The sequence below is a fragment of the Geotrypetes seraphini genome, chromosome 6 (genome assembly GCF_902459505.1).
Source record: "Geotrypetes seraphini chromosome 6, aGeoSer1.1, whole genome shotgun sequence".
Classification (NCBI taxonomy): domain Eukaryota; kingdom Metazoa; phylum Chordata; class Amphibia; order Gymnophiona; family Dermophiidae; genus Geotrypetes; species Geotrypetes seraphini.
In genome coordinates, this window is record NC_047089.1 from 219,876,547 (window position 1) to 219,891,300 (window position 14,754).

Genomic DNA, 14,754 nt, shown 5'->3' on the forward strand with positions numbered 1-14,754 from the left:
CAGTGGGTGGAGTTTTCAGAAAAATCAAAAGTTGCAAACGACTACTTGTGTCCAATCCTCTGACGCCGAGGGATATGCACATGCGCATTTGATGACCTAGGCGGGATGTTTGCCCCAGCCTCCCAGGCCTCAATCGCTGTGTTACTATATATCAGATTGGACTACCTTTGCGTACCCGACTGAGGGATATATTTTTTTCCTCCCAGTTTTTGTGGTGTTATTCACTATGGAGTAGTATATTAGTCTCATATTCAATGACATGTACCCAACATTGACAAATATACAAAGTGACTACCGTAATTCTTATGTGATTAAGTGCGATATTCAGCACTTAACTGTCTACAGAGATGACAAATCTCACATTAAGAGTGTGTTTCGCTTACACTATTTTGAAAGGTCTCTCACACACATACTCTGTGAGCCCTATTTTCACTTATCAGAGCTTAAGTACCAGAACTTGATCACTTTTCATATGACAGGGAAGCATTAGCCAAGTAAATCGGGTTCAACCAGTAGGAAAAAAACCTGACCTAAATTGATATACATATTTTTAATTACTAGTGCAGTGGTGTAGTAAGGGGGAGGGGGGGCAGACCACTCCGGGCAGCTTCTTGATGGGGGTGCTGGTACCATGCCACACTCACACCCTCTCTTCCCACCTCCGTACCTCTTTAAATCTTCACCAGCGTGAGCAACTTCTCAGGCCTGCTGCTCGTTGCGGAGCCAGAAAGTGATGTCAGAGGGAAAGCCAACGCTGGCAAGAGCAGCAGGCCAGAGAAGTTGCTCATGCTGGTGAAGATTTAACAAGGTACAGGGGGGAAAAGGGAGGGCATGGGGTTGCGGCACCGCCCCGGGTGCCTCCTACCCTCTCTACACCACTGACTAGGGACAATTTTCACCTCAAAAAATGGATCCAAAAGAACTGTGGTTCACTGGTTGAGCTGCTGCCTCTGCACCCAGAGGTTGTGAGATTAAATTCCAGTGCTGCTCCTTGTGACTAGGGTTACCAGATTTTACTTTAGTAAAATCTGGACCCCCATAGACCCGCCCCCAGCCTGCCCAGTTCTACCCTTCCCCATCCTGTTAAGCCCCAGTCCTGCCCCCACCCCAGTCCCTCCCCCAAAGCTTTTCAAAACCTGGACAAAGCCATCCAGACCCCCAAACATGTCCAAGGAAATCTGGATGTCTGGTAACCCTACTTGTGACCCTGGGCAAGTCACTTTAATCCTCCAGTGCCCACCGCTATGAATGTCAGCTTTGAAATGCCAAAGCGACAAAATGGCAATATATAAGACCCCATTCACTTTTCCCTTTCCCTCCCCACTTTGTATTCGATCAGAGGCTCATTTAATGCTGCCTTCAATAGCTTAGTAAAGGTGAGCGGCGCCCTGGGCGGTGATACTCCTCTCCTGCCTTCTTCCCATGCCCCCTTCCCGCTCCCTGTACCTTTTTAGCTTCTCTGGCGTGAGCAGCATGCTGCCCACGTTGGTGCTGGCTCACCCTTTGACATCACTTCCTAAACGCAGGTCCTGGAAGTGACGTGAGAGAGAGCGCCGATGCCAATGCGAGCAGCAACCTCACGCCAGGGAAAGGTACGGGGGAAGGCAAGGGGCACACATGGCAAGGAGAGGAGCGGGGAGCAAGCGAGCGAGCAGGTGGAGAGGAGGAGGGGTGCCACCTTACTACGCCATTGGCTGCCTTAATTTTTTGTAAAGCAATACTACACTTAAATCATTCTAAGCTTATATCCTAGATGTATCATTTGGAAAAATCTCTTTGAAATGGTTCACCCTTGGCTACTCTGTGCCTAAGTAACATTGCATAAAGATGAGTGAGCACTGGATCTCGCTGGGGAGAGGGTGGGGAAATACCATGGGTTGGGTAAGAGAGATGCTGCATTGTGGGGATGGGAACGAAAGATGCTGGACCTCCAGGGAAAGGAAAGGAAGGGGCAGATAAAGATGCCAGATCATGGGAGGCAGGGGGAAAGGAAGGAGAGAGATGTCAAATAACTGGATTGGGGGAGGGGGGAGAAGAGAGAGATTGCAGACCAGGCAAGGAGAAGGGAAAGATTAGGAATAAGGCGGGGCCACGTGTCCTCTTTTTATAAAGAGGAAATCTGGTAATCCTATTTGCCATGGAAGAATCATTACTGCAGCTTTGTAAAAGGGGCCCAAAGATAGGACTGACTTTTATGTGGTCCGATGTAGCTGCTTAACTAACCTCCCCCCTCTACTAAGCCGCGGTAGAGCACTATATGCTCCGATGCTTAAATAATTCCTATGAGCGTTGGAGCATTTAGCGCTCCAGGCTACAGTAGAAACCTCTACCATGGCTTAGTAAAAGGGGGGTTAAGCAGTTAAGTGCCAAATATCGGCACTTAACCATATAAGTGCCAACCAGCCCTTATACCACTCACAAAATAGCCAGCTCTTAGTTTTCATTGCAATGTGTCTAGTAGTTCTGAACGCTAGGGTTATGCATCTGAACCTGCAAAATGTTTGCAGAATATTGTAAATCATCTTGGCACTCTTGTCTCCTTCCCAGGAAACTGCTCCTGCCCCCTCAATTTGTTTCTGCAAGCAAGATGCTCAGAAGTGTTTCTGCTCTGCGGTTTTAGTATTTTCAGTTATTTTTTCTTAGTGTTCAGTTGGAGACTCAGTGCCCAGAGGTTCCCACTTGTTGGAACCTCTGCCTTGGAGAAGACGCAGACTTGCGCTGCGGAAGTCTGCTGCTAATTGAATCAGCTCTTGGAGACACCTAGTCAGTCAGCCTGTATTGCATTTTTTGGAGCTCAGCGGCCAACCTTTGCATAGCTGCTCTCATCCCTGTATTATTAGGAGCTTGAGCACAGGCTGTTTGGTTCTGTCCCTGCTTGTCAAGGCTTAATAGTGGGCCAGCTGCATGATCCTTTCCCCCTTAGCGGCGTGAGGTTTTCTGGGGGTTGAGGCTCAGTCCAACATTGGTCCAACTAGAAGCCTGAAGACCAAGTTTGTACTACAAACTTGTGAGGCATAGTTCTTCCCCATTTGTCCCAGCTGTATTCCTAAACTGAAGCAGGCAAACACATGGCACAATAAGACTATTATAGCCTATGGAGAAAATTGTGTGTGTGAGGGGGGGGGGGGGGGAGATGCTCCAAAAGTGAAATTTGAAGGTTTCTGCAGTCAGAGCCAAGGTTCCCCACCTCTAAAACCCCTTTGACTGCATTTTTTTGTACTTCAAAAAATTATAAAGTTAGTACTTTTAGTTAAAGAATTGTAAGGACATCTTTTTATCCATGGAATTGTATTTTCCCATAGAATTATTATGGCTTCTTTTTTATGTAAATCGCCTTGAACTAAATGGTATTCGAGCGATTCAGAAATCTTGTATTAGATAGATTAGAGTCCCCACAGAACGTTTTTTACATGATTTTGCTGGCAGTGGCCATCTTGGATTTTAAACAATATTTTTTTATAAAGTCTAAATCTGCCTCAAAACCCCTCTATTTTACTTAAAATCGATAGGGATGGACCCCCTCAGGATTTCTACCTCTCTATCATGTATGTCTCCCGTTGAACTTAGGGAGTTTTGTTCAATGCAGCACTCTGAATTTTGTGTTTGCAGGCTAAAGAGGCTTTGTGCACTAAGTAAATTTTGACATATTTTTGAAAATTTATTTTCTCACTAGAGCACATCCATAATAATAAAAGGCTAAGCACGCACGCGCTGTCGAAAATCCGTGAGTCCTGGTGGCGTGAGCTGTGCTTCTGTGCCAGTGCTCACGGCGCCTGCGCTAGCGCATGTGCCAGTGACTCCTCCCTCCCACTGCCGGTCCTCTTCAAAGCGGCCTGCTGAGGTTCGCCAGCCACTATAGCGAACCTTGCAGGCCGCTCTAGCAAATCCAGGGAGGCGAAGGCGGGACGGAGGCTGCAATCGGCAGCGGCTGCTGCTACTCCTCCAGCTGCCTAGCTCCTCTCCGCCGGCCCCGGCTGGCAGCCCCCTCTGCCCAATCATCTCTGCTCCGGTGGCCCGCGCAGGAGAAGGAGCGGATGAAGCAGGGAGACTGTGCAAAGGGAAACAAGGGGGTTGATGGGAAAGGGAGGGGGAGGAAGCCAAGGAATCTCTAGCACCCGTTAATGTAACGGGCTTAAATACTAGTTAAAAAATCAAAATCAAAATACGGAGGGGTCTTCTGACCAATGATAATACTCTTGCTCCCCGAGGTGCCCTTGAACCAAGCTATGAGCTTTGGGCACAGGGACATTTGAAGTCTTTCCCCTCCATTTTTGATATCCATTATTTTAATTTTGTGCTCATTATTGGTTTGTTTGTTTTTGTTTTTTTTTAACACAATTTGCCTTTATCATTTTGTGATTTATAACCAATTCTATGCCAGCACCAGCTCTCACATTCAGATAAATCATTTCATGTTTCTCTGTCTTCAGCTGTAAACTCTTGGGTGAGAAGATATGTGTTATGTTAAGCAACTCTGTGCAGTGCTCCAAGAACGTGGACGGTGCCATCTCTTTTGTACTTTAAAAAAATGATTGTCATAGAAACCAGAAAAATGTTTGTTTTTAAACAATGTTAATACAAACGGTAAGGTGAAGTGTACAGAACATTCGTCCCCAGAGTGAACACTGCTTCCTGATTTAAGGTGCAAAGTTCAATAAACTTTCCAAGAGCTGAAATAAACAAATAGTCTTGTACAGAGATAATTGTTCTGGCTCCTAACTGTATTGACTTGGCTCTTGACTTTAGACACTTGGGTCCAAGAACACACCCTCAGTTCCCAGGACCTGCGACAGTCACTGACTGGAGTAAATAATGCCAGTGGTGCTAAGTGTGCTTTAAGGGGCTACAGTCTATGATTCAGCATCCAAAGTTGTCAAGTATCATCACCTTAATTCTACTGAGTTTATACTGTAGTCTACAGTTAATTTTTACATTGTATTCTGGCAGGATAAAGCAGTGTATAGGCTAAGTCAAGGGTGAGGAAGTGAGGAAGGAACAGCAGAATTTCAGATAGGATGGAAACCATTCACACAGAGACAACACAGCATCAAAAGCAAGAAAAGACAACAACATACAGTAAAACCTTGGATTGCAAGTTACTTGGTTTGCAAGCGTTTTGCAAGACAAGCAAAACATTTGATTAAATTTTAACTTGATATACAAGCAATGTCTTGCAATACAAGTACATACAGTATACACACATCACAACTGAGCCGATGGTTCTTCTCTCTCTGACGCTGCGGGAGTGTAGTGACTGTTCTAAAGAAGCAAAGTCTTGCAATACGAGTACATACAGTATACACGTGTCACATCATCACAACTGAGCCGATGGTTCTTCTCTCTCTGACGCTGCGGGAGTGTAGTGACTGTTCTAAAGAAGCAAAGTCTTGCAATACGAGTACATACAGTATACACGTGTCACATCATCACAACTGAGCCGATGGTTCTTCTCTCTCTGACGCTGTAAGAGTGTAATGACTGTTCTAAACAAGCAAAGTCTTGCAACACGAGCACATACACTATACAGGTGTCACATCATCACAACTGAGCCGATGGTTCTTCTCTCTCTGACGCTGTAAGAGTGTAATGACTGTTCTAAACAAGCAAAGTCTTGCAACACGAGCACATACACTATACAGGTGTCACATCATCACAACTGAGCCGATGGTTCTTCTCTCTCTGACGCTGTAAGAGTGTAATGACTGTTCTAAACAAGCAAAGTCTTGCAACACGAGTACATACAGTATACACGTGTCACATCATCACAACTGAGCCGATGGTTCTTCTCTCTCTGACGCTGTAAGAGTGTAATGACTGTTCTAAACAAGCAAAGTCTTGCAACACGAGCACATACACTATACAGACGTCACATCATCACAACTGAGCAGATGGTTCTTCTCTCTCTGACGCTGTAAGAGTGTAATGACTGTTCTAAACAAGCAAAGTCTTGCAACACGAGCACATACACTATACAGGCGTCACATCATCACAACTGAGCCGATGGTTCTTCTCTCTCTGACGCTGTAAGAGTGTAATGACTGTTCTAAACAAGCAAAGTCTTGCAACACGAGTACATACAGTATTCACGTGTCACATCATCACAACTGAGCCGATGGTTCTTCTTTCTCTGACGCTGTAAGAGTGTAATGACTGTTCTAAACAAGCAAAGTATTGCAACACGAGCACATACACTATACAGGTGTCACATCATCACAACTGAGCCGATGGTTCTTCTCTCTCTGACGCTGTAAGAGTGTAATGACTGTTCTAAACAAGCAAAGTCTTGCAACACGAGCACATACACTATACAGGTGTCACATCATCACAACTGAGCCGATGGTTCTTCTCTCTCTGACGCTGTAAGAGTGTAATGACTGTTCTAAACAAGCAAAGTCTTGCAACACGAGTACATACAGTATACACGTGTCACATCATCACAACTGAGCCGATGGTTCTTCTCTCTCTGACGCTGTAAGAGTGTAATGACTGTTCTAAACAAGCAAAGTCTTGCAACACGAGCACATACACTATACAGGCGTCACATCATCACAACTGAGCCGATGGTTCTTCTCTCTCTGACGCTGCGGGAGTGTAGTGACTCTTCTAAATGAACGAGGTCTTGCAATACAAGTACGTATAGTATTTTGTATTAAAGTTTTGAGGTTGCGGAAGGAATCATCTGAGTTTCCATTATTTGTTATGGGGAAATTTGCTTTGATTTATGAGTGCTTTGGATTACGAGCATGCTTCTGGAACAAATTATGCTCGCAAACCAAGGTTTTACTGTCGTCCCAATTTATAGTGCCTTACAATCAATTACAGTGCCAATAAAGAGCCATCTCAGCATTAAAAAAGCTAGGGGATTGCTCCAAGCCTGTCAGTCAGACATTTCATCAAATTCCTGTTGAAACAAAAGCATTTTTTAAAGCAGATTTAAACTTTTTAAAATACAACTCAGCATGAATAGCTAAAGGAAGACAGTCCCATGATGCAGGAGCCACAAAAAAAAGAAAGCTCTATGGCGGGTTGATTCATGATGAGCCAGTGCTGGTCCGACGAGCATCAGCTGGAAATCATTCACTAAACAGAGTGGTGGGCAGTATGGTATTATAAGAGAAGCAAGATTTTGAGGGCTCTCTAAACATAGACCTGTAAGAACCAGCACCTTGAATTGCTGGGAAACTGGGTTCAGTTCCCACTGCAGCTCCTTGTGACTCTGGGCAAGTCACTTAATCCTCCATTGCCTCAGGTACAAAGTAAATACAGGTACAAGATCCTGTATCCGAAATTCCGAAAACTGAAATTTGACATAAACCAGAAGTACTGTAGTTAATTTCCTTAACATGACACATGCTGAAGCCAACATAGGTACAGGCATTTCTCCTGACTGCTGCGCAATTCAGGTTGGAGGACTGGAAAATGCAGAGCTGCAGATTCCAGGGTGGCAGTGAGAAGCCCAATTCTTCCTCTGGCACCACCCATTCCGCCCCAGCCCCACCCAGTTCCACTCCCAGCCCAATCCCATTCTACCCCCAATTTCGCCCTTACAAAACTTATTTTCTTCTTTCCCGACAAGCTCCAGCAACATCTGGAGGGCCTGGAGCATATGTGGATGTGTGTGACATCATCTACACATGCTCAGATGCCTTCCAGATGCAGCCAGAGCTCATCGGTGCTTTCCAAAACCTGGACAAACTGCCGGTGTTTATGAAAGTCCATCCAGGCACCTGGACAGTCCTCTAAAAAGAGGACATGTCCGGGTTTTTCCGGACATCTGGTAACCCTACCCTGTACCATTAGGCCTCATTTCTTCTTTCCTCCCTTACTCTCCAATCACATTCATTTTCTTGTCCTCTCTCACAGATCTTCACTCATGACCTTCACTCCATATTTTACATCTCCAGGGAAAAGTGCAGCACCTACAGTACTGTAGCCATGGGCATAGCAGTAATAATCGTTTGAGAATGAGCATGGAGACTAGGCAAGCATTTGCTTCAAATGGAGCAACTTAATGATTAGAGTTGGAGAGCTGCCCAAGAGGGAACCCAGTCCCAGGAGGGAGATTTGAAACCAGTCCTGGATTTCTGACAGCCTTGTGCTGGTGCATTATGGGTAGGGTTACCATATGGCTCCAGAAAAAGGAGGATGGATTGAAACATCCGGGTTTTACTTCCATTGAAAGCAATGGAAACAAAACCTGAGTGTCTCAATCTGTCCTCCTTTTTATGAAGCTATCTGGTTACCCTACCCCTGTGAAGGTGGCACCCTGGGTGATCTGCCCTCTCTGACCTCTCCCCCCCTTACTATGCCACTGTATACAGGTACTTATTTTGTAACTAAAGCAATGGGAGTGTGGGTGGCTTGCTCATGGTTACAGGGAGCTGTGGTAGGAATTGAACCCAGTTCCTCAGGCTGCTCTACACTAACCACTACACGTCTCTGGCCAAGCTACTAATAACATCTAAAGCACTCCTAGACATATTATGTGCAGGTAATTTATTTGTCCCTAGTGAGCTCATAAACTGAGTTGGTTGTTTTTTGTGTACCTGGGACAATGGAGAGTAAAGGTGATTTCCCCTAGATCACAAGGGGCTGTAGTGGGACTTGAACCCCATTTACCAGGGTCAAAGTCCACTGCATTAACCATTTGGCTAGAGGAGAGGAGGCATGATAGTGGTTTATAGCGAACACTTATTTTTTTTCCAGTAGTACTAGGTTTAGAGGACATGCCATGAAACTTGCTAGAAACAGATATAAAACAAATTCTAGAAAGTCAATGAACACATTATTAAAGTATGGAATTTGCTGCCAGAAAATGTGATCAAGACTAGTAATTCAAATGACTTTAGAAAAAAATTTGGATGAGTCCATTACCTATTATTAGCCAGATCACGTTAGGTGAATTAGCAACATGTAATGGAGTTTCCTGTTTGGAATCTGACTGGTGCTTCCAAGTGACCTGGAGACAGGATGTTGGACTTGATGACTCACCGTAGCACTTAAGTTCTTATGTTCTTAAACTCTAATGAAAGAAACAATAGAATTTGCAAAACAGTAAAAAAAAACAAAAACAACAAACCCCCCCCAACACTTTTCGAAGAATTTGAATAGCAAACAAGGAAAAGCAAATGGCAAATGCACAAATATAGCGTTACTTCAACATAGATCAAAACCTGACACAGAAACTAGCCACCCTATATACGAGTCCCCTATAGCAGTTACTCTCAATCCAGAGCTCGAGGAACACCTAGTCCCATCAGGTTTCAGGATGTCCATAATAAATATGCATGAGATAGATTTGCATGCACTTCCTGCTTGGTATGTAAATCTCTCATACATATTCATTGTGGTAATCCTGAAAACCTGATGGGACAAGGTGTGCTTCAAGGACTGGGTTGAGAAGCACTGCTCTGTACCAGTGGTTCTCAAACCTATAAGACAAGGGTGTCCAATGTCGGTCCTCGAGGGCCGCAGTCCAGTCAGATTTTCAGGATTTCCCCAATGAATATACATGAGGTCTATTTGCATGCACTGCTTTCATTGTATGCTAATAGATCTCATGCATATTCATTGAGGAAATCCTGAAAACCCAACTGGATTGCGGCCCTCAAGGACCGACATTGGACACCCCTGCTATAAGAGCATAAGAATAGCCTTACTGGGTCAGACCAATGGTCATTCAAGCCCAGTAGCCTGTTCTCACTGTGGCCAATCCAGGTCACTAGTATCTGGCCAAAACCCAAGGTGTAACAATATTCCATGCTACCAATACAGGGCAAGCAGTGGCTTCTACCGTGTCTTTCTCAATAACAGACTATGGACTTTTCCTTCAGGAACTTGTCCAAATCTTTCTTAAAACCAGTAAAATGATTAATTAAATAAGTTGTCAATAAACCAAAGAGTCACAAAATTTTTTTCTCAGTACAGCTCCGTGTTTTACTATATTCTTTTCTGACAGTACGATTATGCTCAGCTGAGCTGTACGCAGTCCTGCCTCTATAGGACGACATCAGCATACTCCATTTTGATATTTAAGTCAGTGTTTTTTCAGCCGCTACACGAATGAAGAAGTAAAGAAAAATCCTTCATCTTTCTTCATATATGGCAAGTACCTTTTTCCTGCGATGCCGTTATAGAGATTTATTTTATAACTGTTGTTTCAGATGCATGATGTACAACTATAATTATAATTGACTGATATTCACGTTTTAACCAACAGAGTACAAGACTTTTTCGTCCAAATCACGCTGCAACTAGTTCTTTGACATTTAAGTTGTTTATATCTTTTCTTGGGTTCCTTGAAAAAGACCCTCGAAACATGGTCCATGTCGGGACCTGTTGAAACATCTAAAAGCTAAGTGGGAATTTTTTCTCCTTCTTTTGCCATCTAAAAATAGATTTATTGTCTGAATAGCACGTTTATTTAAGCCTTTTCACTTTAGTCATACACAGTGATGGGACGGTGGGTTCGGCTCTAGGAGCCAAGGCTGTTGGTCGGGTCACACAATTCTGACTGTATGTGAAAATTCTATTTACTTGTTTTTCAAGTTCCAAACTTCAATTATTGACCTTGTATTAAGGAGTCTTTAGCAGTATTATAATAAACCAAAGAGTGCCTTATACCAAAGACAGACAAATTTGAAAATTTGAACCACTTTTAAAACAGAGAATAATAAAGTTTCTGGAATCCAATGAATTGCAGGACCCAAGACAAAATGGTTTCACTAAACGCAGGTCTTGCCAGAAAACCAACTATAAATAAATTGAGTACAGGGCCCAAAACTGAGTCGGTTAGGAACTGTTGCCATAACATAACATAAAAATTTATTTACCCGTATATATCGCAGTACCTTAGAAGTTCAACGCGGTTTACAAAAGAAAACTAAACAATAACAACAAGATACAAAAGCAACTAGAAAATGATCTACAAGGTAATTAGGTACAAGACCATGTAATACCTTATAACATATACAGCCAAATTTGAAAATTACTCTAGCCTCAACTGGGAGCCAATCCAATTTATGATAATAAGAAGAAATGGGATCTGATTTATATAAATTAAAAATCAATCAGGCGGCTGTATTTTAAATAATACACAATCTACAAATATTTTTTTGATAGCCTGCAAAATAAATAATATTGCAGTAATCTAGAATACTCAAAGATTGCACAAGTAGTCTGAGAAGAAATATCAAAGTACGGTCTAATGGTTCATAATTTCCACAGCTTTACTAGATCAGACAAATGGTCCATCTAGCCCAGTATCTTGTTTTCACGGTGCCCAATCCAGATCACAAGTACCTGGCAAAACCCCAAATAGTAGCAACATTCCATGCTACTGGTCCGGGGCAAGTGCTGGCTTCTCATGTCTGTCTCAGTTACGGACTATGGACTTTTCCTCCAGGAACTTGTCCAAACCTTTTTTTTTAATCAGCTATGTAAACCATTCTTACTATATCCAGAGCTTAACTAATCTCTGCAACTTAACTATTTCCCTGTAACTTCATTGAGTGTCCCTTAGGGCAGTGATTCCCAACCCTGTCCTGGAGGAACACCAGGCCAATCGGGTTTTCAGGCTAGCCCTAATGAATATGCATGAGAGAGATTTGCACATGATGGAAGTGATAGGCATGCAAATTTGCTTCATGCATATTCATTAGGGCTAGCCTGAAAACCCAATTGGCCTGGTGTTCCTCCAGGACAGGGTTGGGAACCACTGCCTTAGGGCTCCTTTTACTAAGCTGCGTTAGGGCTTTAATGCGCGGAATAGCGCATGCTACAATGCCGCGTGCACTAGACGCTAACGCCAGCTTTGAGCTGGCGTTAATTCTAGCCACGTAGCGCAGGGTTAGTGCGTGCTAATCTGCTGCGTGCGCCAAAAACGCTAGCGCACTTTAGTAAAAGGAGCCCTTAGTCTTTGTAATTTTTGATGGAGTAAAAAATTGAGCCACTTGTACTCATTCTACACCACTCAGGATTTTGTAGACTTAACCATATATCCCCTCAGCTGTCTCTTTTCCAAGCTGAAGAGCCCTAACCTCTTTAGTCTTTCCTCATACGAGAGGAGTTCCACCCTTTTTATCATCTTGGTCGCTCTTAACATTTTTATAAGCGATATTGCTGAAGGGCTGTCAGGTAACATTGCCCCAGGTGCCTATCCCAGGCCCTTTTGAATTCAGACACAGTCTCTGTCTCCACCACCTCTTCCGGGAGACTGTTCCACGCATCTACCACCCTTTCTGTACAAAAGTATTTCCTCAGATTACTCCGGAGCCTATCACCTCTTAACTTCATCCTATGCCCTCTCATTCCAGAGTTTCCTTTCAAATGAAAGAGACTTGACTCATGCGTATTTACATCTTTGCGGATGATACCAAAATCTGTAATAGCATAGACACCCCGGATGGTGTGAATAACATGAAGAAAGAACTAGTGAAGCTTGGTCTGAAATTTGGCAGCTAAAATTTAATGCTAAGAAATGCTAATTTGGCTGCAAAAACCCGAAGGAATGGTACAGTTTAGTGAGTGAAGAACATATGTGCACGACAGAAGAGCAGGACTTGGGTGTGACAGAGACTGTGAGTTCAAGAAGGCATGGGATAGGCACGTGGATTCTCTTGGAGAGGGAAGGAGATAATGGCTACTGCGGATGGGCAGACTGGATGGGCCATTTGGCCTTTGTCTGACGTTTCTAACTTTTTCTAGTTCTGCTGTATTTTTTTTAGATAAGGTGACCAGAATTGAACACAATACTCGAGGTGAGTTAGCACCATGGAGGGAAATGGAGGCATTATAACATTCTTAGTCTTGTTTACCATTCTTTTTCTAATAATTCCTAGCATCATGTTTGCTTTTTTGGCCACCAACCCGCATTGGGCGGAAGGTTTCAACGTACTATCTACAATGACACCCAGATCTTTTTCTAGGGCACTGACGCCCTAGGTGGACCCTAGCATCTAGTAAGTATGATTTGGGTTATTCTTCCCAATGTGCATCACTTTGCATTTGTCCACATTAAATTTCATCTGCCATTTGGATGCCCAATCTTCCAATTTTCTAAGGTCTGCCTGAAATTTTTCATAGTCTGCATGTGTTTTAACAACTTTGAACAGTTTAGTGTCATCTGCAAACTTAATCACCTTACTTATCATTCTAATTTCCATATCATTTATAAATAAGTTAAATAGCACCGGTTCCAAAACAGATTCCTGTGGCACTCCACTGTTTACTCTCCTCCATTGAGAAAAATGACCATTTAACCCGACCCTCTGTTTTCTGTCTGATAACCAATTCCTAATCCACAACTGAACATTGCCTCCTATCCCATAATTCTTAAATTTCCTCAGGAGCCTCTCATGAGGAACTTTGTTAAAAGCTTTCTGAAAATCTAGATACACTACATCAACTGGCTTATACCTTCAAATAAGTCAAGCATATTGGTGAGGCAAGACCATGCTGGCTCTGTTCCATTGAATTATGTTTGTCTACGTGTTCCACAATTTTATTTTTTATAATAATTTCCACTATTTTGCCTGGCACTGAAGTCAGGCTTACTGGTTTGTAATTTCCCAGATCTCCCCTGGAACGCTTTATAAAAACTGCCGTTAAATTTGGCCTCCCTCCAATCTTCAGGTACTACAGACGATTTTAGCGACAGCAGATCACTAACAGCAGATCAGAAATTTCATGTTTGACTTCTTTCAGCTAGCTTTGTTTTCCAATCAATACAATGCTGGAATTCTCTTCCAGTGGAATTAGGAAGGATTTCTTGTTGTTTGAAATTTCACAAACATTTAGAGGCACATTTGTTTCAAGAATATTTGATGTAATTATTGTTATTTTCTATTATTATGTACATTTGCTGGTATCTGACTAGCTTGAAATTGTTAATCTGCACTGATCCAATAATTTTTGGCATGTAGTGGAATGTAAATGCTGTTGTAATTGTAATAATACTGGAATGGGCTCAACTTGAGGACAGTGAATGCTGGAGCTGTAGAACTCATGGAACAGTTCTGTAAAGGGCACTTGGAAGGCAATTAGCTGGAATTTATGGACTTGGAGGTTGAAATGTACAGCGTCAGCATCTATGAGACAAACATGGTATTTTTATTACATAGGACATTTTGGACCCCAGTTCGTTTACAAAAACTAGACAGATGCTGGCATTGTCATATTAATATAGGGACTCTGGATCATCTGTTATATTTTTGTCTATTGATACTTAATTTCTAGAGGTCAATTTGGGGACAAATAAATCTTATTCTTGAGTCATCTATTCCCTTAACTTATGAAGTCATAATTTGTGGTACGTTACTATACGTTAAGCCTACTTTGGATAAATATAAAAGCCATCTTTTCTTGATCATGACGGGAATAGCTATCCAAAAAATCACACATAACTGGAAGAGCCACGACAGAATAAATTACACATTTTGGTGGGCAGGGGCGGGACCGTGGCAGAGAGAAGACAACTCGGACGACATATGGCAGCTTGTAAAGATCACTAGAGCCAGCGATCTTATGCAGGCTGCTGAATTTAGGTAAATTGATGCGGGGAAGCCGGACACTAGCAGGGAAGCCACTTCCCGACTGACCCTCCCCACTCGCACTCTAAAGCAGGTGCGGCAGGCCAGCAAGAGACAGCGCTGCCACTCCTGCTTTAGGGGCGAGGGAGGAGGGTCAGTCAATGAATCAGGAGGCTGATTTTTTGACGTGGTAAATCGATTTAAATCGATTCACCCGAGGTAAATC